This window comes from Triturus cristatus, chromosome 1_1, assembly GCF_964204655.1.
Source record: "Triturus cristatus chromosome 1_1, aTriCri1.1, whole genome shotgun sequence".
NCBI classification, from domain to species: domain Eukaryota; kingdom Metazoa; phylum Chordata; class Amphibia; order Caudata; family Salamandridae; genus Triturus; species Triturus cristatus.
In genome coordinates, this window is record NC_140579.1 from 310,916,710 (window position 1) to 310,941,651 (window position 24,942).

General features: G+C 45.7%; 2 pseudogenes across 1 annotated transcript in view; both read left to right on the plus strand.

Moving 5' to 3' along the window:
* LOC146870162 (putative ATP-dependent RNA helicase DDX20) overlaps positions 1 to 24,942 on the plus strand; it is a 552,287-nt pseudogene that overhangs the window by 167,377 nt on the left and 359,968 nt on the right. The gene's annotated exons all lie outside the window — the stretch shown is intronic.
* On the plus strand, positions 17,127 to 19,196 carry LOC146870163 (E3 SUMO-protein ligase KIAA1586-like; annotated as a pseudogene).

Genomic DNA, 24,942 nt, shown 5'->3' on the forward strand with positions numbered 1-24,942 from the left:
CCGCAAGCTGGCAACACTTGGCCTCGATGGGCCCCACTCGGAACCGCTAGTAAGTAATGAAACAAGTCAAAACGGAACCTTGTTAATAGGTAACGTTCGTAGCTAGACATAGGCCATGATAAATATGGTTCCATTTGTAGACAGGTTTTAAGTAAGACATGTTTCCTAACACTGTCTTTCTGGAACTCAACCTCTTCCCGGGCAAAATTCCTGGTTATCATAAATATATTTTTCACAAAAAGGGCATCTATTTTAGTAATGGAATTTGGGGTTAGAAACAGGTCAGGCCGACCTATTTCAGTAAAACAGTCTTTAATGTACTTCAACCACGGATCCTTGAGCCTACCCTCCCATGTTAAAGCTTCTTTTAATATATCAAGGGTGAGAGGTATATCATTATTTAACCAGCAGTTCAACCAGCATAATAAGGGGTTTACTGCTATTCTATCGCTAAGGTGGGGCACACCTAACTCCTCGTGTACCGAGAAGTTTCCGGTTCCCCTTGGGAGCCTCAGTATCTTCTTCAGAAAATTATTTTCTGTAACCTCCAGGTCTCGCGTCTGGCTGTAGCCCCAGAGCTCGCTTCCATAGCAAGCAACGGCAACACTTTTAGCCTGGTATAGTTTAAGTAAGGCAGCCACCGGACTATTGCCCATTTTTCTCGCGAAGCCAAGTATGGCTGCGTTAACGCGGGTTACCTCGCCCTTCTTCTTAAGAACGGCAGGGCCCCAAGATAATTGGTGATCAAGAAGAACCCCGAGGTATGAAAAGGTTTTGGTAGTTGGAATTTTTTCCCCATTTATGTTGAAGAAATTAGGTTTTCGCGACCCTAGGCCTATCTTCATAGCATAGGACTTAGAATTGTTAATACTTAGGCCTCGAGACTCCATAAAATCAAAGAAAGAATTTAAAAGTGTCTGAAGGCCGATTGCTGTCCTTGAAATAAGGACAGCATCGTCCGCGTATAGCAGAACTGGAATGCCTTTTCGGCCTACAAAGGGGTAATCCGCTCCAGTTCTTAACAAGTATTCCTCCAACTCGTTAATATACAGGTTGAAGAGGAAAGGAGCCAGGATACATCCCTGTCGAACACCCCGATTAATTCTGATATCCCCCGTCACTTTTAGGTCTTTGGTATATCGGACATTTGCTCTTGTGTCGGAGTGCAAGTCAGCCAGTAAATTAATTAAATTCTGCTCAACGCCCATCTTTAACAAAATGTCCCATAGTTTGCCTCTGTCCACACAATCGAATGCGGACGATAAGTCCATAAAAGCCATATGGATGGTTCCCTGTCGGGCCAGGGTGTATTTACCTATAATCAAATACAAGTTCAGACACTGAGTTACTGTCGAGTGACCAGGTCTGAAGCCGTATTGTATTGGGGATATAACTTTATTCTCATTTGCCCATGCTGTTAACCTATTCAGAATTACGCCCCCTACCACTTTGGCTACAGAATTAATTAAAGATATTGGCCTGTAACATAACGGGCTGCTACGATCGCCCTTTTTAAACACGGGCACAATAGTAGAGAGCCCCCACGACTTTGGACATCCATGGGCCACAGCTGCATTTATTACAGCCGTGAGCACAGGGTCCCATAATGAGGTACAAGATTTAAAAAGATCCGGGGGCAAGCCATCCGGACCTGGAGCCTTATTTCCGGTTAACCCTTGAATGCCCTTTTCTACTTCATTTACTGAAAAACACAAAGAATTCTCCTTAGAAGTTAAAAAATCATTTTCTGCCTGTTGTTCATTGCTTTTAAAAATTACGCTGAAATGAGTGACCCAATCCTCCTCAGGGATATTTGTACCAAGTGCAGTATCACTGGGAATATCAAACAGGGGTTTATTAACAATTTCCCAGAATTTACTGCTATTGCCCAGGACTGATGGGTCAAGCAGAGACTCCCAGGTACAAGCCTTAATTTCATTTTTCCTCTTAACAAGTGATTTCTTATAAATCAATCGCAGGTTTTTAATTTGACCTGGATCTCTAGGTTTAATTTTTAACGCCTTTTTCAGATCTCTACTTGCTTTAGAACATGTATGGTCAAACCATTTAGGATTATTTCTAGCATGTCCCTTCACTGGAACTAGTAGCATGGATCCTACTGAAGACACCACAACCTCAAAAATAGCTAAAATTTGCTCAGGTGACGTAAATGGTAACACACAAACCGCAAGTTCCTCACCACATGACTTATTAATTTCAGTGTATAGGTTTTCATGATTTACCAAATGCCATTTCAGTCGGCGTTTACCATTTATACATTTTAAAATTCCTCGGTCTTCACAATTCATTCGCTGTTCAAAAACCCCTCCACCCAATCTAATGGTTAGGGGATTATGATCACTGTAGATATTCATTTGAATGGTGAATCCAGAAGCCTGATTGGCAAGGTCGGCAGATAACAATAAATGGTCTATAAAAGATCCCTGACCTGATCCTTTAAATGTTGGAACATCAAAGACCTTGGACTCAGGCACCATGGACATGGCTACAGATAAATTATTTTCATTCAGCAGATCGTTAAGACAAAGTCCACGCCTAGAGTGGTCAAAATGGAAACCATTCATACTATTACACCCCAGGGATCCCATAGAGGTAACTCGTGGATTTCCACATGGGTGTACATTAAAATCACCTGCAATCAATAAGTTACGTGACAGTGTACCTGCTCCTTCTCTCAACATCTCTTTCAGAGGCAGTATAATACATTCCCCTTGACTGTTTATAGCATTATAAAAATTTATTAGTGTCAGGGCATGTTTCCCTCTCTTCAATTCGAGCACTTGGATATTCTGATTTACATGATACCGGTTACTTATTTGGCAGGAAAGTGCCAGGTTAATAAAAATAGCAAGGCCCCCCTTAGCTCTTCCACTAGTTGAGGGGGCTGCTGGACTAAAAAAGCTTTGGTAGCCCTCAATGAAAACATTATTATCTTCCATCCATGTCTCTTGGAGGCATATAACTGCATATTTCTTGACAAATGCCAACCAGGCAGAATCACATATTTTATCAACCAAACCTGCTACATTCCAGGACACTAAACTCGCATTACAAACATCACCGTGGTCTATTCCAGTGACGGCTTCTGTAGTTATAGGTTTTGGAAGCCAATTCTGTTCTACGTGTGTGTCTGCCATGTTTACTATTGTAGAGGAACTTGGTTCTATATGGACTGGTGGAAGAATAAGGGCCTCGGGCAGATCATGCAATATACTAATGTGCTCGTATGATACAGAACTATCCGTTAGAGAGTCTGCATCTGGTTCTATCTGGTTGTTAATAACTAATTCATCAGTTAAAAGGGGAACAATTGCTGCTTGTGTAGACCTAATTTCCCCATGCCCAAAGTTATTTTGTATGTAACCAGTATATGTTGGTAGGGCTGGAGCAGCATGTAGTCAGTCAACCCCCTCCAAACCATCCTGCTCATGAAAAACATCAAACCTATTTGAAGTAGGTACATTGTAGTAGGTGTTATGGTATTTTGGTTGGGGGTGATCACGATAATGATACAACCCATGTGGGGCCTCCCATCTATCATGATAGGTTACTGGGTGGTTGACCTGTCTGGCCTCCCAGGATGTATCTCTCCTATACTGTCTTTGATCTCCTACAGTATAATGACCGTAGTTCCTTGATGTTACTCCATTATGATCATAAGTTTTCTCCTGCTCTAAAGTGGGGTATAGATACACTTTGTTTAAACTGTGAGCACTTGAGGGATAGAAATAACTTAGATCCATGGTACGGATCAAGCTATTAATCAGGCCATCCTTCCATCTAGTTATGTGCCTTGCTACACGATTATCCTTGAAGTTGACAACAATACAGTCACCCTCGGTGGATTTGAATCTATGACCCACCCAATCAACCCTCCTGACATTTGTTATTTTACCACTAATGTGGGGAGGGATCGGTCTATGGGCGGTTAACCAGTGGCTCACTTTATTTTTCAGATGCCCATAACTCTCTATCTTGCCCACTTCTAATTGCGGTACACCTATCATTACTATGGTGTATAGGTGGGATTCAGGAGGGAGATTAATGTGAATGGGTTTTTTAAATTGTGTCAACTTGGGTGTTTGCACTAGACGTGTGGCAATGGCTGTATTTTCTATTAATATAGGCCTTTCAGGCTCAGCCTGGTCATCAAGTGAGGCAGGGAGTAAACCTTCTACAGCCCATTCACTCTCATCGCTACCAGTTGTGGGACTATCTGGGGTAGTGGGCAGGGTCAACGCTACTATTGGTTCATTATTTGCACATATGGGCGTGTTTAGATCGTTGTGATCTATGACGCCCAAGGGAGAAGTAGATGCCAAATTAGAACAATCAATTTCTGCGTTATTCTTGGATCGTGTTTTTTTAGTGTTAATTTGATTTCGTTTGCCATTAGCCAGTAAAAAACTGTCCTTCTGTGTAGGTGCAGTAAGAATTTTTAACATGCTCATAGTATCCTTTTTTTGAGACTTCTCAAACTTCACTAAAGTTTGCTCTAAACCAATGATTTTTTCACTAATGGGCTGTAAAAGTGATCTGACTAGCTGTGCCATTTCTGTCAAATATAATTTATCTAAGGTACTTGCACTTTCAGTCTGACATGTCTGGTCTATGTAAGTTTTGGTGTTCTCTGGCTGTGTTTCTTTGGGTAAAAATACGCCCTGATTTGTAGAAGTGGTAATCATATTAGGTGTTCTGATGAGTGGTTTAGCCAATCTAAAATTTAACCAAACATCCTTTGCTGAGGGCTTATGATTACCCAGGGGTCTGTATGTTTTCCTTCCAATAGATTTGGTTTTTTTCCCAAAACGCCGTTTCATCTTTTTTGGGGAGAGCGGTTTATCAGCTACTATTTTATTTGCAAGGGGTGAACTTTCAGCAAATACTTCCCCTGGGGAATGTGATGACATAGTTCCTGGTTGAAGCAGACACAAATTATCCCCGGAGTTAGAGACAAACAAAGGGCTTCTTTCTATACTATTTAATAAAATGGGTGAGCCTAGTGATGCATTTTTCCTACTACTTTTGCCACTAGGTAACCCTGAAAAGGATTGCAGCAAAAGTGATTCCTCCATATTAATAGAGGACTCCACAGTGTTATTATTAGCAGTGGTGTGCATTAAGAGATTGGGAAAACACATATTTGGGGTCAGTGAAAGACGCCTCTCTGTATTTTGTATTGCATCTGCAACTACACCTATGGTCTTTTGTAGCATCAGGTCTATGGCTGTCAGTGATGGTAATAGTGTAGATGGAACAGTTTTGTTTCTAGTCGACGATCTTGTGGTGACGGAGATCTTTCTTGCTTTAGTCATCATGTATAATGAGTCCGAGGAGACAACTATAACACTAAATGTTTATAGGACTGCGATTGGAATCTATGACAAACCACACATGCAATATTACAACCAACCGAGACACTGGTACTGTCGATATATGTGTTTACCCAGAATGGTGGAGATGTTAAGGGAGTGGCCCGTCCCGTCACCTTCTGTCCCCTGAGGGCCACAGAGGGCCCGCCCTTTGCCCGGGCTTAGCCCAGCGGAGACCGCGCGCGAGACCGCGACGCGGGGAGTGAGTCCAAATTTAAAGCGCCTCCTGGCGCGGGCGATGTGAACGTTGCTTCCGGGATGTTGGGGGCCGGGGAGCCTGGGAACTGTAGTTTCCTCCTCCTCCTCGCTCCTCACAGCGGCCACGCGATGGAAAACGCGGCGGCAGGAGGGAGGAAGCACCGAGGACAGCGACCACAGCACCGCGCTAATGGACCCAGGGTAAGGTTCAGCAGGGGCAAGCAAACAATCAGGCCAAGCAGAACACCCGCTCCACCGGGAGTGAGTCCAAATTTAAAGCGCCTCCTGGCGCGGGCGATGTGAACGTTGCTTCCGGGATGTTGGGGGCCGGGGAGCCTGGGAACTGTAGTTTCCTCCTCCTCCTCGCTCCTCACAGCGGCCACGCGATGGAAAACGCGGCGGCGGGAGGGAGGAAGCGCCGAGGACAGCGACCACAGCACCGCGCTAATGGACCCAGGGTAAGGTTCAGCAGGGGCAAGCAAACAATCAGGCTAAGCAGAACACCCGACATTGAAGGGCTCTTTTCCTTGAGCTCCCTGGTCACTGTGCCGTGACCCTGACTCTGTCCCCTCTGCTTTCAGGTTCTTCTCTACAAGATCTACAACTTCAATCTTCACGGCATCATCAACGCTTTTGGCTAGCAGCAGTTTTATACATTTTCCCATTGAAAATCAGCCCGCGACCCGACATCGAAAACGACCTATGCACCCGGCTTCCCTGGGGCAGGTAACAGTGGTACCTCGGTACTCCCGTGGTAGTGGGCTCCTCAAAAGCTTAACTCTAAGTTTTTAACTTTGAACTCCTGCTAGAAGTGTCTTTAATCTGTTTAAATCAAACCGCAACATTCTCCATAGGCTTTAATAGAGATCCCGATAGCAACTAATTCCACTGCACGCGCCTCCCGTGGGTCCCCTTCCTCATAACCTGGGGTGGATTCTCAAGGGGCCAGCGATCCTAAATGCCCTAGGCATTGTCTGTAGAATTGTCGTGGTTCTTATACCACTTTTTTAATATATGGTTTGGTTCCCCCCTGGGGCCCTGTGATTCCAGTGCTATTTATTGTATCTATAAATGCTTGTTTGAATTGTAACTTTACCTCTAGCCTCATAAAGAGACTTGTGGGATTCTGTTTAGAATAAATACATATATTTTATATATCTATACCTGTGTGGACTACTCTTTCATTTGGTCATTCAAGAGGTTATCTATGGTAAAACAATAAGCTTAACACTCCTTCAAGACTTAGCCTGAAGGCTGCTCTCCACAGCTACCACTAGGATAGCTTTCTTTAAAGGTTGTCTTTTAAACCTATCACCTTAAGAGTCGAATTGGACTGGTGCAAGGTGGCCACTATAACTAGTGACCAGCATATGCCAGGCCAACTTCTCACATTGGTGTGCAGCGGTTGGATTCAAGCTTGCCATTGTTGTACCAGATAACAAATTGAATTTCTAAAGTAGAAGCCACTTGGTACTGAAGGTACATATAAATTCAAGCTTAGAATATAATATGTTCTGTTGAACTTAGGAGTTGTGTGTAGAGGGTTTAGCACACCTTGACTACAACTCAAGAAAGGGTTCAGTAGGCCACACCTAGTGTAGGTAGATACACCAGTACCACTACACTAGAAATGTCTTTAAGTTCAGGTGCCCATAAGGCTCTGGAAGGACCCCATAGGGTCCCAGTCGACAAATATGATCATCTCTCCTTTGCTGAGCTTAGGAAGATGTGCACCACTAGGCAACTTAAGACAAACAAAGGTGCCAATACTCAACGTCTCAGGGAAATCCTGCTCATAGCAGACTTTAAGCAGACTTTAATGTCTGATGGGGTAGACAGGTTGGGCGGGCATCCCCCAGAAGAGGACACCCCTGGGGTGGGCTCTGATGAGGACCAGGAAGAGGAAGAGGAACTTGACCTGGATGAACAAAACCATTCACAGCATGGAGGTGATGGCCCAAGAGTCACCCTCTCCATCCCTTAAGGGAGAATGGTGGATCCAAACAGAAGGAACAGATCCCCCTCAGTGGTGTCCAACCATTCTGAGAGATCCAAAGTGACCTCTGCCTCTTCTCAGAGAGGAGAATCCTCCCAAGAGAGGAAATGCAGACTGATCCAGTTTGAGCAGGCTAAGCTACAGCTCAGGAGAGAACAGTTAGCATTGGACAGGGAATCCCTGGAGCTTCAGAAAGCTTCAAGAAAGTGGGGTCTAGAGACCCCTGGAGGCAGTAATACCCCTAGAGTTAGAGAGAAAGCTCCTGACAATAGGAACCTACATAAGATTGTGCCCCCCTATCAGTCAGGGGATGATATCCACAAATGGATCACTGCACTTTGAGAGGGCCTGTAAAGTTCAGAGGGTCCCAGTAGAGCAGTGGGCAGCAATCTTATGGCTATCCTTTGCAGACAAAGGTAGAGACAAGCTCCTCTCTGTCAGAGAAGAGGATGCAGATGATTATTATATCTTGAGAGATGCTTTGATTGATGGATTTGGCTTAACCACTGATCAGTATAGACTAAAGTTCAGAGACACCCAGAAAGCACAGAATCAAGATTGGGTAGACTTTGTGGATTGTGCTACCAAGGCACTGGAAGGTTGGTTAACTGGCAGTAAAGTAAATGATTACCAAGGAATGTATAATCTCATAATGAGGGAGCAGATCCTTAATAATTGTCAGAATCAGCTCTTACATCAGCACCTGGTGGACTCAGATCTGACCTCTCCCCAAGAATTGGGAAAAAAGGCAGAAAAATGGGTCAGAACCAGGATTAAGCAGAAGGTCCAGCCCTTGGGGGGTGCAACTAAAAAGGAAGATGCCAAGAACTCTGAGAAGGGTGGGGAAAAGGGAAAAGACCAGCAGTCTTCAACAGGCCCCCAAAAATCTGCATCTGATAATACCCAAGCTACTAAAGCTAAACAACCAAGGAAGCCATGGTCTAAAGTCTGTAAACAGAAAACCCATTGGACTTCAGATTGTAATAAGGCCAAAGACTCCACAAGTACCACACCAGCCCCTAAGGCACCTGTTCCAGCTATAGGTGGTGGTACACAGAACAAGGGCATAGTAGGGTTGACCATAGGATCTGGAGAGGATTCTGGCCTAGTCAGAACTCCTACTCAAGCTGTCTTAGTTTGTGATGGGGACTTGTCCCTATTTGTAAGCCCCAGTGGTCTGGGCAAATACAAGCAACAACCTAAATTAAATGGAAGGGAGTCATTAGCTTACAGGGACACAGGAGCCAGTGTCACCATGGTAACTAAGGACCTTGTGGACCCCAGCCAGATCATACTTGGGGAAACTTACCAAGTGACCAATGCAAGCAATGTCAGTATTAACCATGCTCTAGCAGTTGTAAACTTCTCCTGGGGAGGGGTAACTGGCCTGAAGAAGGTTGTGGTGAGTGCAGACCTACCTGTTGAATGTTTGCTAGGGAATGATTTGGAGTCCTCAGCATGGGCTGAGGTGGAGCTAAGTACCCATGCAGCAATGTTGGGTATACCAGCAGAAGTATTTGCCCTGACAAGGTCAAAAGCAAAGTTGACAGGAACTGAACAGGCCTTGGATCCTGGAAGAATGGACCAAGGACCTTCCAAGAGGAGGAGTAGCAGGGGTAAGGCAGAGCCTTCCCCCCAGGAACAGTCTGTAGAGACTCTTTTAGCAGAAGAGGATCTAGCTCCTGAAGAAGGAACTGCCCGGATGAACTGGTACCTGCTCAGGTTGAGTTCTTGGGGGCAGGGGGACCTTCTAGGGCAGACTTGAGCCTGGAGCAGCAGAGCTGCCCCACTCTTGAACCCCTCAGACAGCAAGCTGCTGCTGAGGCTGCAGGGAATGCCAGTGGGACCCATAAGATTTATTGGGATGATGGGCTCCTATACTCTGAGGGTCGAGACCCCAAGCCTGGTGCAGCCAGGAGGTTGGTCATACCTCAGAAGTTTAGGGGCTTCCTACTCACACTGGCCCATGATATTCCCTTAGCAGGACACCTAGGCCAAAACAAGACTTGGGACAGAATTGTCCCTCACTTTCATTGGCCACAGATGAGTGTGGACTGTAAGAGCTTTTGCAGCTCTTGCATTACCTGTCAAGCCAGTGGCAAGGCAGGCAAGTCCACAAAGACCCCCCTGATACCATTGCCTGTGGTGGGGGTGCCCTTTGAATGGGTGGGGATTTATATAGTTGGTCCCCTAGACCCACCAACAGCATCTGGGCACAGGTTCATTCTGGTGGTAGTGGATCATGCCACCAGATACCCAGAAGCTATTCCACTTAGGACCATCACAGCACCTGTGGTGGCAAGGGCCCTCCTGGGAATCTTTTCCAGGGTGGGTTTTCCTAAGGAGGTATTGTCTGACAGAGGTACAAACTTTATGAGTAGCTACCTCAAGGCAATGTGGAAGGAGTGTGGTGTCAACTATAGGTTCACCACCCCTTACCACCCACAATGCAATGGTCTTGTTGAGAGATTCAACAAGACCTTAAAGGGTATGATTAAAGGGCTCCCAGAAAAGCTTAGGCAAAAATGGGATGTTCTTCTGCCCTGCCTTCTCTTTGCATACAGGGAGGTGCCACAAAAGAGGGTTGGTTATAGCCCCTTTGAACTTTTGTTTGGCCATCCTGTTAGAGGGCCACTCTGTCTAGTGAAGGAGGGATGGGAGCAACCTCTCAAACCCCCTAAACAGGATATTGTGGACTATGTACTTGGTCTCCGCTCCCGGATGGCTGAGTACATGAAGAAGGCAACTAAAAACCTGGAGGCAAGTCAGGAATTACAGAAAGCCTGGCATGACGAAAAGGCTGTACTGGTGGTGTACCAGCCAGGACAGAAGGTATGGGTGCTGGAGCCAGTGGCCCCAGCAGCTCTCCAACATAAATGGAGTGGACCCCATACCATTTTGGAAAAGAAGAGAGAGGTCACCTATTTGGTGGACCTTGGCACTCCCAGAAGTCCCCACAGGGTACTTCATGTTAATAGACTGAAAGCATATGTGGACAGGGCTGACATGGGCATGCTCATGGCAACAGATGAGGGACAGGAGGAAGAGAGTGACCCTCTCCCAGACCTGCTCTCTCACAGCCCTGACGATGGGTCAGTTGATGGAGTAGCCTTGGCAGGCAGCCTCACTGGCCAGCAGCAAGCAGACTGTAGACAAGTTCTTCAGTCTTACAGACATATGTTTTCTCTGACTCCAAGTCAGACCCCCTGGTGCACTCATGAAGTGGACACTGGGGACAGTCTGCCTGTCAAGAATAAAATCTACAGGCAACCTGACCATGTCAGGGACTGCATAAGGACAGAAGTCCAAAAGATGTTGGAATTAGGAGTGATTGAGCCCTCAGAGAGCCCTTGGGCTAGCCCAGTAGTCCTTGTACCAAAACCTCACACCCAGGATGGTAAGAGAGAGATGAGGTTCTGTGTTGACTACAGGGGACCACTGTTCCCGATAATGCGCGCGCCCGCGTGCGCACTTCTCTATCCCCGAGCGTGCAGTGTCATGTGTGCAGCGCGCACAGACGGCACTTCCCGCGAGAGAATTCGCGCTGCCGCCGCTTTTAAAAGGCGCGCGGCGTGAAAACGAGCATTTCCATATTGAGGAGGACGGCGGCAGCGGAAGTGACCACTTTGCAGTGGAACACTGGGAGCGGAAGTAAGCGTGATGTGGCTTCTTAATTGCCCTGATTGCTGTATTCTTTGAGCAGTAGTGCGAGGCTGCGGGAAAGATTCTGTGCCCTTATTTAAGTATTCATGTTAATTGCAGCCCCTTCACGAGCTGCGATTGACATAAATACTTAAATAAAATCAACGCAATCTCCCCCCCGCAGCCTCGCTTTACTATCAGGACAATACAGCAAGTTTAAAACCACGGCGTGTGCTTTGTACGGTAATCGGCCTTGTTTTCAAACTTCCTGTATTGTTCTGATAGTAAAGCGAGGCTGCGGGCAGATTGAGGCTTTTATTTAAGTATCCATGTTAATCGCAGCCCCTTCGCGAGCTGCGATTAACATGGATACTTAAAAAAAAGCAGTCAATCTGCCCGCAGCCTCGCTTTACTATCAGAACAATACAGCAAGTCTGCAAACCAGGCCGATTACCCTAAAAAGCACGCACCGTGGTTTTAAACTTGCTGTATTGTTTTGAGCATATGGGTTGAAGAAGGATTCGTTAACGGACGCCATTTGTCTGTAATTTTAACCGGGCACCCCTCGCACCACCCTAAAGCCGGCACAGCTTCCACCCACCTCCCTGCTTGACTCCGATGCTGTTGAGGTCGGGTGTAACAGACTCCGATGCAGTACCAAAGGTCCGATACCCAGCAGCATTGGAGAGACACAACGGGATGGCAACCCTCACTTAAAGCCCTGCCACTACATGTTTGCATGTCTGCTTCTGTACCAGCGTGTGGAGAGTGATCTGTTCTAAAACAGACAGCTCAGAGAAGGAAGGGCTGTTCTGTTGTGACCTGCATCCACCCCAGCTATATGGGATATTAGTGGCCCCAATGAGTGTTGCGTGGTAGCAAGCTTGCCGCCAGCAGGCTCTTTATATTGTGCTAGGTTTCTGTTGCCCTTCTTTCCATACTTCCTATTAACTTTCCTCACCACGCAGAAAAAAGCAATCATTGTAAGGGCAATAGGTTTTGCCAAAGTGATTTAATGATAAGCTGCTTTGAGGTGTAAATTGTAGTTTAGTCAACAGGTGTGCAATATAAGTTACTCTGAGGAAGTGTTATGATTTGTTAATTGAAAAAGGCAATGCATTGTGCAGTTACTGGTGGTACTATAAACTGGGGAGATTAGTTAAAGGGCGAAGGGCCAGAAAATATTTCCCCAGGCAAGTACACTTTAAATGGGTGCATCTATTTTGAGATTAGGTAACGGGCAGAGGAAAAACCAAACCAGTACAGCGCAAGCGCTGTACATGTAAAACCTAAAAAATGCATGCTGACACAAGGAAATTAAATAAGACATTGGACGAACCAAAAACATGCAGCCAACAAAAGTATTCAGTTTTAAAAAAAATAAACCATAAGGTGGCTTCTCATGGAAGCCAGAAACTAGCAACAAATTTAAATCCAGTACGCGTTCTGTTATGTCTAGACATAGTGCAGCAATGCAGTTAGGTAATCACTATATTCAGAATGCAAAATGTCTGTTTGTGGTGGATGCCTGCGATAATGGTTTTGCTAACATTTGTACTTGCTCACTCGTCATTGCTTGCTACCATCCTTCGGTACAACCCATCTAGTACTTTCCAATGGCAATATCCTGTTCTAAGAGATGGGCGAGGGAAGCAACATGAATGACTTATGAATTTTGAGTGGCAGTTAAACCTAGTGGAACTGGTTTCTCATGATGCACTTAGCTCAGAGTTTTCCCTTTACTACGCCATTGCAGAGTTGTCTCATTCCTGTCCCTTTTCTATAATTCACTACACCCTTCCTGCCCGGTTATTTTTCACTTCCCATGCACCCGGATGCCAATTTGATGTTTGGGGTACTGCTTCAAACTGGATTTTACATTGGCTCGCTCCCTCCCACCCTCGCTTTCTGGCGAGGGCCTGATTGAGAGAGAAAAGAGAGCGCGCTTGTTAAATCAAGACTGAGATTGTAAAGGGGGCAGCGGTACACACACAATAATATTCTCTTAATCAGCATTTTGAGTGGGGATGGGGCGAAAACTAAAATAGCAGATCCGTGTTGATTGTGCCTGGCAAACAAAATTGTACAATTATCTTGGAAAGTGTATTTAACTGAAAACCTTGTTCTGCCACCGCAGTGCTGTTAATGAATCGGCCCAGTGTTGGCATAATTGTAGTCTCTGTTCTCATTCCTAATTCGGCAATTATAAGGTCTACTGATACTTATGAATTCCTTTTTTCATAGCCTTTAATTGAATTGCAATTTTATGCAAATTATTTTAAAGGTGCAGTCCAGAAAGTTAGAAATGAAGCAGATAATTGATAAGTTGTATGGCTGGATTTTCTTTCATTGATAATACCAACCTGTTTGGGTGTACTGCGGAAATGCTAATTTGAGGAGACTGGTAATTTGAAAATTGTATTTGGTCTGAATCTGATGTCCATGTGGACTAATGTGAAAGATGTCTTAAGTGCTTTACCTTTGTTGAGGAAATCAATGACCAGAGAGGAAAGACTGCCTCCGAGTTTCAGTTGCCACTGGGGGCATCTCATCCTGGCTCTTCCACATTTGCGTTTGCAGGCAATAAATCTGCAACATTTAATTGGATTGATAGATCGAAGTTAACCGAAGCCTTTCCTGCTTTAGCTTCTTGAAGTGTACTCTGCATTTTAGGTGCTTGTTCTGGATGGTGACACTCCGCCCTGGGTGGCTTCTGTCCCAGTCCTGGAATGGCTCCTGTAGCGAGGGTGAAGTTCTTGATGGGCCTCTTCTCAAAAAGGCTCAGCTCAAAATTAATATGAAAAGTTGGGCGCATGAGTAAGTGAAGGGATGGCTGGATGAATTAGTGAAAGGGTGAATGGATGAATGAAAGATTGAATAGATGGATAATGAGGGGATGGATGGATTGATGAGTGAGTGAAAGGATGGATAAGAGAAAAGGTAAATAGCTGAATGTATGGGTGGAAGGGTAGCTGGGTGGGTAAAAGGGTGGATGGATGAGTGAAAGGATGGCTGAGTGATGGGGTCAATGGATGGATTCATGAGTAGGTGAGTAGATGGATGGGTGGATGGACGGAAGGATGGCTAAGTGAAAGGGTTGATGGAGAGAGAAAGGGGAGATGGATGGATGACTGAAAGGGTGGATGGGTGGAAGGATGAGTGACTGGATGGATGAGTGAAATGATAGATGGAAGGAAAGGTTTGCAAATGGTTGAATATGTTTGGATATGGCTGGGCCATGCGTCTATAAAACTTACCTATTGCCCTGAAATTTTGTCCTGAATTTTGACCTCCCTATTACAGTAAATGCACTGCTCTCAGGGCAGTCATGGACTAGGGCTGTTTCAAAGTTACTGTTTCACTGTGGCGGCGGCGCCCACCAGCACTTATAAAGAAGGATTAGAGATACCTTTGCAGGAGGGTGCAGTGACTGACTGCACCCCCCTGCAAGCGGATGTCTGGGGAGTCCATGGGACCTTCTTTACCCCCTCCAGACAGCTGCCGTCAGGGGGGATACTGATAGTTCACCACTTTTTTGTGTTACACTGTGGTCTGCCTCCTGACAACGTTAGCTTTGCGCCTGCGTCCATAATACAGCGCGGCACAGAGGCTAAGAGATTCCCTAATTTCCACTGGCCTTGCCTTCATGAAAATGAGGGGATGCCCTCTTGAGATAGAGCTGGCACTACAGGCGTGCAAGCGCTATCCGTATTACAGAAGGGTTTGCCCATGCAAACCGAAGGTACATTTTAGACCAAAGACAGATTGACAAGGCAGTGGATTTATATAGAATTCATGAAGTTTTAGATAGGATGGACTGTTCCCATGAGGAGCAGAGTCAAAATAGATTTGCATATGGTTGTGTCCAAACTGGTCTTTACATCTTGGTCTTATCTTGTCACATTTGCAGTGCATTCCAATGTCAAGCTCTCGCTTCAGAAGGGGTTTGGTGTTTACTTTTCTTTCTCTAACTTCAAAGTGAGAGAATGTATGCGGCAATCCTGCTGAGCATCCATGTAAGAGGAGAGGGTGTAGGATTTGTTTTGCACTTTGTGATCTGCATGGTTCACCTGCTTTGCATCAAGCATTTTGACCTCCTCCACTACTTTATAATGAGTCAAAACTTCCACTAGACATAAAACAGATCTCTCTGCAGCTGGTCCATCAATCTCCAGAGTTATCCGGCCAAAGTGAAGCAGAGAAGCCAGTATTGATCCCAAGTTTTCTGGTACCACTTTGTTCAGCCACTAAATGTACATACTACTCCAAGTCCACCGTAACCCGTCCCAAGTCCCTGACCACTACCCTGCATGAATCTGTGCGGCCCTCTGTGGCTGGATTGTATGGGGAGGTGCAGATAAGTTTTGCCTAATGGATGCTAATAATGAAGCACAGGGGCACATGCCTATTTGCCTAAACTGGAATCCTAGGTAACTATTTGGTTGTTTTTCCTATTGGAGTATCTGGGCCAGTCCCATTCATTGTTTGTAACTCTTAGAGTCTTTGCTAACCATCTTATCTTCAATTGCAGGTTTGCAGTCTGTGAGGTATTTGCGTTTGAATGGTCAGGCGTGAGTACCCACAAAGACAAGGTAATTCTGTTTATGTTCCACATTGGATTTGGGGGTCGCTGGGTAAATAGATTCACAATCTGCACCCCTTTTCTGTTGCAGGTTTGTCAGACCGTGCTACAAATACAGTTGTACAGGCAGACGTGAGTACAGGCAGAACAAACAGGTAATTGTTTGGTAGAGTTAAACTGTGGTGCATCTTGTGTATTGTGGTATAACAACATCCCTTACCCATGTTTTCTTCTGTTGTAGGTTTCGCAGACAGTACCCCACATATTTGAATGGGCATACGTGAGTACAAGCAGAGCAGGTAATTGTTTGGTAGAGTTAAACTGTGGTGCATCTCGTGCATTGTAGTATAACAACATCCCTTACCCATGTTTTCTTCTGTTGTAGGTTTCGCAGACAGTACCCCACACATTTGAACGGGAATTCGTGAGTACAAGCAGAGCAGGTAATTGTTTGGTAGAGTTAAACTGTGATGCATCTTGTGTATTGTGGTATAACAACATCCCTTAACGATGTTTTCTTCTGTTGTAGGTTTCGCAGACAGTACCCCACACATTTGAACGGGAATTCGTGAGTACAAGCAGAGCAGGTAATTGTTTGGTAGAGTTAAACTGTGGTGCATCTCGTGCATTGTAGTATAACAACATCCCTTACCCATGTTTTCTTCTGTTGTAGGTTTTGCAGACAGTACCCCACACATTTGAACGGGAATTTGTGAGTACAAGCAGAGCAGGTAATTGTTTGGTAGAGTTAAACTGTGATGCATCTTGTGTATTGTGGTATAACAACATCCCTTACCCATGTTTTCTTCTGTTCTAGGTTTCGCCGACAGTACCCCACACATTTGAACGGGAATTCGTGAGTACAAGCAGAGCAGGTAATTGTTTGGTAGAGTTAAACTGTGATGCATCTTGTGTATTGTGGTATAACAACATCCCTTACTCATGTTTTCTTCTGTTGTAGGTTTCGCAGACAGTACCCCACACATTTGAACGGGCATACGTGAATACAGGCAGAGCAGGTAATTGTTTGGTAGAGATCCCTTATGGTGCACATAGTAAATTGCTGTATCACAAATTCACAATGTGCTGTAACAATCTTTACTTCTATTGCAGGCTCTACGGACAGTGCTACATTTAAGTTTGAAAGGGCTGGGCAGTGGACAGAAAAATCCAGGTAATTACACTCTACGTTTTGCCGGCGATGCCTCAGTACTATGTGACAGATTGCAATCATGAGCATAGGCATCAACTTTAGCCATGTTCCTTTATTTTGCAGGCTTTGTGGCATAGCAGGCTAAACCCAGTTATCACAAATATGTTCAACCGCAAAGCTGTACCTTCTGCAGAGTGTGATGCTTCACCACAAAGGAAGAAATGTTGCCTTGTATTCAAGGAAGAGTGGATGAAAGAAATTGTGGAGGCTGAGACACAGAAATCACGAAGCAAGGTTCGCGTGCAACTTGGGGAACTATTTCAATACAGTCCAGACGTGGGCTTGATTTGCAAAGCATGTGCTGAAGCCAAGATTGTTGGGGACTTTTCTACAGGGAAGAAATGGAGTGATGGCTGGAAGCTGGATTACCTGAAACGTCATCTAATTAGCAAAGTTCACGAGTCTGCCATGGTGATATTGAGAAACAGAAGTGCTGCTGCCAGGTTTGGTTTTGGAGTGCGGGCAATGCTGACGGAAACTGCCACTGACAAAGCAACAAGAATGGAAGTAGTTGAACGACAAAGATCCCTGCCTGAGGAGATAAAGATTCTCATCAACAATGTGTTGCTGGCAGTCAAGATGAATACTTCAATGTTATCTGTACAAGACATCCATGACCACCTAGCTTTGTATGTGAAGATACCAGACAGCTGGAGGAGCAAGAACTATGCCTTTGAGTTCCTTGAGGCCATCAATAGCGTGATACACTGTGAAGGTATGGCAGAACTTCGTAACGCTTTGTATCACACATTGATAATTGATGAGAGCACAGATATTTCTGTTACAAAAATGCTCATTCTCTACTTCAAGTTCCGACCTGTAACCTCAACAGAGCACAAAACACTGTTTGGGGGCATAGTGAAGCTGACAAGTTGTAATGCTGAGGCTATCACTACTGCTGTGAAGGACTTCTACACTGCCAATGAACCGGACCTCATGAAAATGGTCATGTTCACATCCGATGGTGCGTCTGTGATGTTGGGTAAAAATAATGGTGTTGCTACTCGCCTTAAACAATCTATTCCCCATCTAGTTGAGCAGCATTGTGTCGCTCATCGAGAAGATTTGGGAGTTGATGATGCCTGGAAGAGGGTTCCAATGATTAAAGAGATGGAGACATTATTGAGGACTGTCTACACTGTGTTCTCCAGATCTCCTGCAAGGAAGTCCAAGCTGGATGAAATGGCATCGGTCACTGATTGTGAAGTGGTCTCTTTTCGACCATTGAATGAAGTCCGGTGGCTTTCAAGGCATTTTGCAGTTGGTGCACTAATTCGGAATTACGAGGCTGTTCTTAAGTACTTTGAGCATGAGAAAGTTGAAGAGAATGATCCAGTTGCTAAATATTGTTACAAAAAGCTATCGGACTCAAACTACCATATTTCCCTTGCAGTACTTAATGACATTCTGAGTGAATTTGCATCTTTGTGCAAACTGTTCCAAAAAAATTCTTTGACTACTGTTGAAGCTGTACAGTATGCAAGAGCAAAGATTGGCCAAATTAAGGAGCAGTATTTGGGGGACACTGTCTTTTGGAGCAGCAATGTAAGAGATATGATGGCGTTGTACAAGGAAAGGCAAGAGTTTGACAGTGGGCCTATTTTGTCTTTTGTTTCCCTTCTTTGTGAGCACATGCAAAAAAGGTTCCCTGAGGATGAACTGAAAGAATGGGCAAGTTTTGAAATCCAGGCAATATCAACACAATCACATTTTGATTTTGGGACTGAGAATATACAAAGACTTGTTGAAAAGTATAAAAATGTCTTGGTCCTGGGTGATTGTGAAACACCAGAAGACGTTGTTCGACAATACAGAGACTATAAATATGTGGTGGCAGAACATGTAAAGGGTGGTTTATTTACAACATTTCAAGACATGGTGAATTTCACAGTACGCAATGCTGCTTAGTATAGTGTGGTGTCTCAGCTTGTTGATGTCTGCGCAACATTTCAAGCATCTAGTGCAGATTGTGAACGAGGATTCAGCCTCATGAATACTATCAAGAGTAAATTGAGGAATAGACTAGAGCAGAAGCATTTGGATATGCTGATGAGGACAAAGGCCTACCTCCAGAATGGGAAAGTTGACCTTGATAAAGTTTCTCAGCACTGGAAAAATGGCAAGGATCGCCTTGAGAAGCAACCGTGTCACCCATCTAGTGATGCCACTTAACTTGTCTGAACGTCCCTCTCCCACAGTCCATGTTTGCCTGGATGTCAGTTTTACAAACTATCTCTGGCGGGATAGCCCAACTTAACTCATTATCTTTCACATCAAATTGTAAATGTTATGTTCTTTTGTAACTTATTGTGTATATGTGATATTGTATAGGCTCTCAACATTTCCCCACCCAATGAACAGTTCTCCAGTTAAGAATATTTAGTAAAATCTTATGATGGTACCACCTTTTGGAGTCTTGTGCTTTTCTAAACCTTAAGTGTACTTGCCTGTGTAACCAATTCATGTCATGGCGTCTTTATCCAATTTGCAAACCGGCCCTTAGACCCTTAACGCGGAGCTGTATGTGTGAAAATGCACCACCTTTTCACTTTTTTTAAGTAAACGTTTGGAGTGACATTTGGCGCTGCACGCGCGCGTGGTCTGGTTCCTGGCGCACATAACCATGGTTGCAGCGCACAGAGACCCTCCTCTGCCGCACACAGAGGAAATAAATTAGAGGGAACATTGCAGGGGACTCAATGCAGTCACTAAGACTGATGCTCACCCAATTCCCAGAGCAGATGAGCTCATAGATAGATTGGCCTCAGCCAAGTATCTGAGCACATTTGATCTGACAGCTGGCTACTGGCAGATAAGGTTAGCTGAGTCTCCAAAACTGCATTTTCTACCCCTGGTGGGCATTATCAATTTATTGTGATGCCCTTTGGTTTGAAAAATGCACCCGCCATTTTTCAAAGGTTGGTGAACCAAGTCCTCTCAGACCTGGAAGACTTTAGTGCAGCATATCTAGATGATATTGCTGTCTTCAGCTCCACCGGGGAGGATCACCTGATCCACCTGAGGAAAGTTTTGGAAGCCCTGCAAAAGACTGGGCTCACTATCAAGGATACTAAGTGCCAGATAGGGCAGAGTCAGGTTGTGTACCTGGGTCACCTTGTAGGTGGAGGCCTGGTTCAACCACTTCAGAGCAAAATCCAGACCATTAATGGACTGGGTTGCTCCAACCACCCAGACTCAGGTCCAAGCTTTCTTAGGCCTGACTGGTTATTATAGAAGGTTTGTAAAGGGATATGGATCCATTGTGACCCCCTTGAATGACCTAACCTCAAAGAGGATGCCCAAAAAGTTTCAGTGGACTGTCAGCTGTCAGAAAGCTTTTGATGACCTAAAACAGGCTATGTGCTCTGCTCCAGTGCTCCAAAGCCCCAACTACCCCAAAGAACTCATAGTACAAACTGATGCTTCTGAGGTGGGGGTAGGTGCTGTATTATCACAACTGAATGAAGAGGGCCAGGATCAACCAGTAGCTTTTATTAGCAGAAGGTTGACCCCCAGAGAGAAACGTTGGTCAGCTATAGAGAGGGAGGTCTTTGCTGTGGTCTGGGCCTTGAAGAAGCTGAGATCATACTTGTTTGGTACTCACTTCCTTGTTCAAACAGACCATAAGCCCCTCCTATGGCTAAAACAGATGAAGGGTGAAAACCCCAAACTACTCAGGTGGTCCATTTCCCTACAGGGGATGGACTTTACAGTGGAACATAGACCTGGGAGCAACCATGCCAATACAGATAGCCTCTCCAGATATTTCCACTTAGAACATGAAGACTCAACTGGTCAAGGTTAGTTTAATGTCCCTGCGTTTGAGGGGGGGGGGTTATATAGGAGAGTGGCATCGACTGCATAGTTGCCCCCAACTTTTTGCTGATGTTTTGACTGTTTTATGACTCTAGCCAGACTGTGGCCCTGCTATCCAGGACCCCTGCCTATCTGCTTCCTCTCTAAACTGATGTGAGTACCCTAGGTACAACCCAATTGGATGCTGAGGATACCCTGTCAGCCCTTGTAGATGGTACCCTAGGTACCCAGGGCATTGGTCCCTCAGAGGCCTACCAGGGCTGCAGCACTTATTGTGCCACCCTGGGACAGCCATATCAAGTGACACCACCAGACCACTACTGTAGTCTGGGTAAGGTGGTACTTGCACCCCCTTACAGGGATACAGTTACCCTGTATCCCACCTATGTACAACACATGTATTCTCATTGGTCACCCCTCAAGCAGGCCTTGCTAATCCTACAAGGCAGGGTGCTGAGATATGTGTGAGGGGGGACCCCTACCTGAGTAGGGCCCCTCTGCAACCCTCGTAAAACCATTGCTGAGTTGCTTGTAGAGTAGCCATACCATATACTCTTAACCACATTATAAGTATATCGCGATAGTGTGATAACTTGAGAATGGCTACACAGAACCATATCATGTTTGTTGTCAAACATGTAGGAATCATACACCCAGTCCAGTCATGGGCATGATACCCCCCTGCTAGAGGGGCGATATGGGAAAAGCGGCAGAATTTAGACACCAATTTAAAAGTGCACACGTATCACAAAATGGATGCTACTCGCCACCCACACAACTCTGGCTGCCTGTTGCTGGGGAAAACCCCAGCCTCGGCAGCTGGACAATAGGGATCCTGTTGCAGGGAGGTGCCAGCACCTTCCCAGACAGGCTATGTGGATTGGAACTGGATGGGTGCACAATAGGATACCTTTCAGAGTTGCACGTAGACTGCTACAGCGCCTACATTCTGCATACACCGCCTGGAACCGATTCAGGGGCATCCTGCCCCTCGCCCAGGCGGGAAACACACAAAGGGGAGAGGGTGTAGCCAACCTTTCCCGCCTCAACTACCATTGGTGGACACTGATCTGGACACTCCCCTAATCTTGTGGATAAAGGTGAATAACGTGTCCCCGGAAAATCAGATTGATCTTGGACTTCACAGACGTGACCTTCGACGAGCTGCTGCCCAGCTGACTGAAGAAATCTCCCTTGGGGCAAAGGAGTTACCCCCCTGCTTGGCAGGCCCCTGAAACACTGCAAGTGACCCGGTTGGAACTTCGCTGCTCCTTCAGACATCGACGACTCCTCTCAACCTTGAGGTGGGTTTCCTAGCATCCCAGAGGCCAGTGAGCGTGCCCAGCAAGTCTGAGCACCGTGGACCGCGTGGGTGCCGAGATCCCCGATACCCCAGGATACCGGCCACCTCTTGCATAGCACATGGATCCTGGCGGAGGACAATCCTTACTTTTAAGAGTTCCCCTGGTTGTTCCAGGCCTGCTCTACCTTCCTTGAAGCCTCCCGGAGCCCGTGGTTGCAGATCCAAGCTACACCTTTTTCACTAGAAGCACCCGACATTGAAGGGCTCTTTTCCTTGAGCTCCCTGGTCACTGTGCCGTGACCCAGACTCTGTCCCCTCTGCTTTCAGGTTCTTCTCTACAAGATCTACAACTTCAATCTTCACGGCATCATCGACGCTTTTGGCTAGCAGCAGTTTTGTACATTTTCCCATTGAAAATCAGCCCGCGACCCGACATCGAAAACGACCTATGCACCCGGTTTCCCTGGGGCAGGTAACAGTGGTACCTCGGTACTCCCATGGTAGTGGGCTCCTCAAAAGCTTAACTCTAAGTTTTTAACTTTGAACTCCTGCTAGAAGTGTCTTTAATCTGTTTAAATCAAACCGCAACATTCTCCATAGGCTTTAATAGAGATCCCGAAAGCAACTATTTCCACTGCACGCGCCTCCCGTGGGTCCCCTTCCTCATAACCTGGGCTGGATTCTCAAGGGGCCAGCGATCCTAAATGCCCTAGGCATTGTCTGTAGAATTGTCGTGGTTCTTATACCACTTTTTTAATATATGGTTTGGTCCCCCCCGGGGCCCTGTGATTCCAGTGCTATTTATTGTATCTATAAATGCTTGTTTGAATTGTAACTTTACCTCTAGCCTCATAAAGAGACTTGTGGGATTCTGTTTAGAATAAATACATATATTTTATATATCTATACCTGTGTGGACTACTCTTTCATTTGGTCATTCAAGAGGTTATCTATGGTAAAACAATAAGCTTAACACTCCTTCAAGACTTAGCCTGAAGGCTGCTCTCCACAGCTACCACTAGGATAGCTTTCTTTAAAGGTTGTCTTTTAAACCTATCACCTTAAGAGTCGAATTGGACTGGTGCAAGGTGGCCACTATAACTAGTGACCAGCATATGCCAGGCCAACTTCTCACTGACACCAAATGGTGGTATGTCGACGTCCACCCACCTGGGCCACGAAAAAAGGAAAAAAAACGATAAGAAATACTACAATTCCAGACCCAACCACTAGATGGCGGAATAATGCACAGCACAGTGAATCCAGAAAGTCTTCAAGCTGCAAAACTACACCGACAGGGTAAGAAACTATACGTTTCTCCCTGGCGAAGGCCCTCTCTGCCTCCGCCATCCTTTCCTGCGCTAGGACCCTCTTGGTCTCTAGACTCTTCTCTTCAACACTCAGCTGCGCTAGCTCCACTCTGAGCCTCTTCAACGCCAGCTGGTACTCGCTTTCTTCCCTCCTACTACCCACTCTTCTGGGGACAGGGAAAGGGGTGGGGCAGTGCCCCTGGGACTGGACCCAGCACGGGACTCCCTGACTATGGTGTCCTCCCTCGCTACTGGCGTCTCCGCCCTGTCATCATCTTCCTCCCCGTCAGTATCACCACCCTCCAGGGTTATGGACTGGGCACCATCACTCTCAGAGTCCTCCTTGCACTCAAGGTCCTCCTCCTGGTCTCCCACAAATCCACCCTTTAAATATGCGGAGGGGTAATCGGAAAGGTCCCCACAGGGCTCTAAGGGTTCCCCCCTCCTGAGGGCCTCAAAGAGGTACAATTTATTGCGATTGTGCCTACCATGGGTATCCCTCTCTCTCTGCACAGGTCAATCACCTCCTGCTCAGTGTACTCCACAAGGTCATTCTCATTATTGGTTAACCCCATCCTGGCAGCATACACCCGGGATACACCACCCACAGTGCAACAGGGGAACACAATTAAAAAACAACACTTTCAGGAGGAAAGCACAATCAGGAAAAATAATAATCCCCAAAACCTGTGATTACTCTAAATGCTCAGTTTGCAGTGCAACCCGTTGTCACTGTAGTACTGCGCAAACACAAGTCCTATCCCACTGCTGAACACCAATGTTAGACACGGGGTAGCGTGGTGCAGAGCGGGTGGGCCAAACTCCGGAGGAAATGTGTAAAGCATCCGCACAGCACACACAGGCAACACACAAGGCACACTTCAAAAAGAGACCACACCAGTTTAGGTGAAAAAAACAGCATATGTATTCTGCAAAACACAGCAAGAGGTAATCACAGTGGTAACACTGTGCCAACTGGCAACAGGTAGCAATACACAAGGGGACTATTTACAAGGCAGGGCCAATTGGGCCGATGCCAGAATCATCACATGGTACAACTAGGATAAAGGTAAGTGCGAGAAATAACTGTAGAGTCCATCAGCTTTAGCCTTAGGGGAAAACATTATACACATAACTGCAACATCATTAGCACCACAGCATTATCATAAGCATAAAAGCAGTAGGCCTGACCTGTGTGCATAATCTTATGCAGTAGGCATCCGTAGCATGGATGCATTCTTAGGGTAACAAAACACATGCATTAGGCATAAGCCTCATCAGCAATGGGATAGCCCTAAAACGTCATGGCATCAAATCAGCACTGTAACTGCCTTAGGGAACACGTTATCATTAGCCTTAAGGAGGAACACCTCATTGCATGACACTAGTATTAGGCATAAACCTAACCCAGCCATGTAGGCCTTAGAGGGGAAGCATTAGGCCTGAACCATGAGCAACACATTCATGTAAATAAAGGCACTCCCCTACA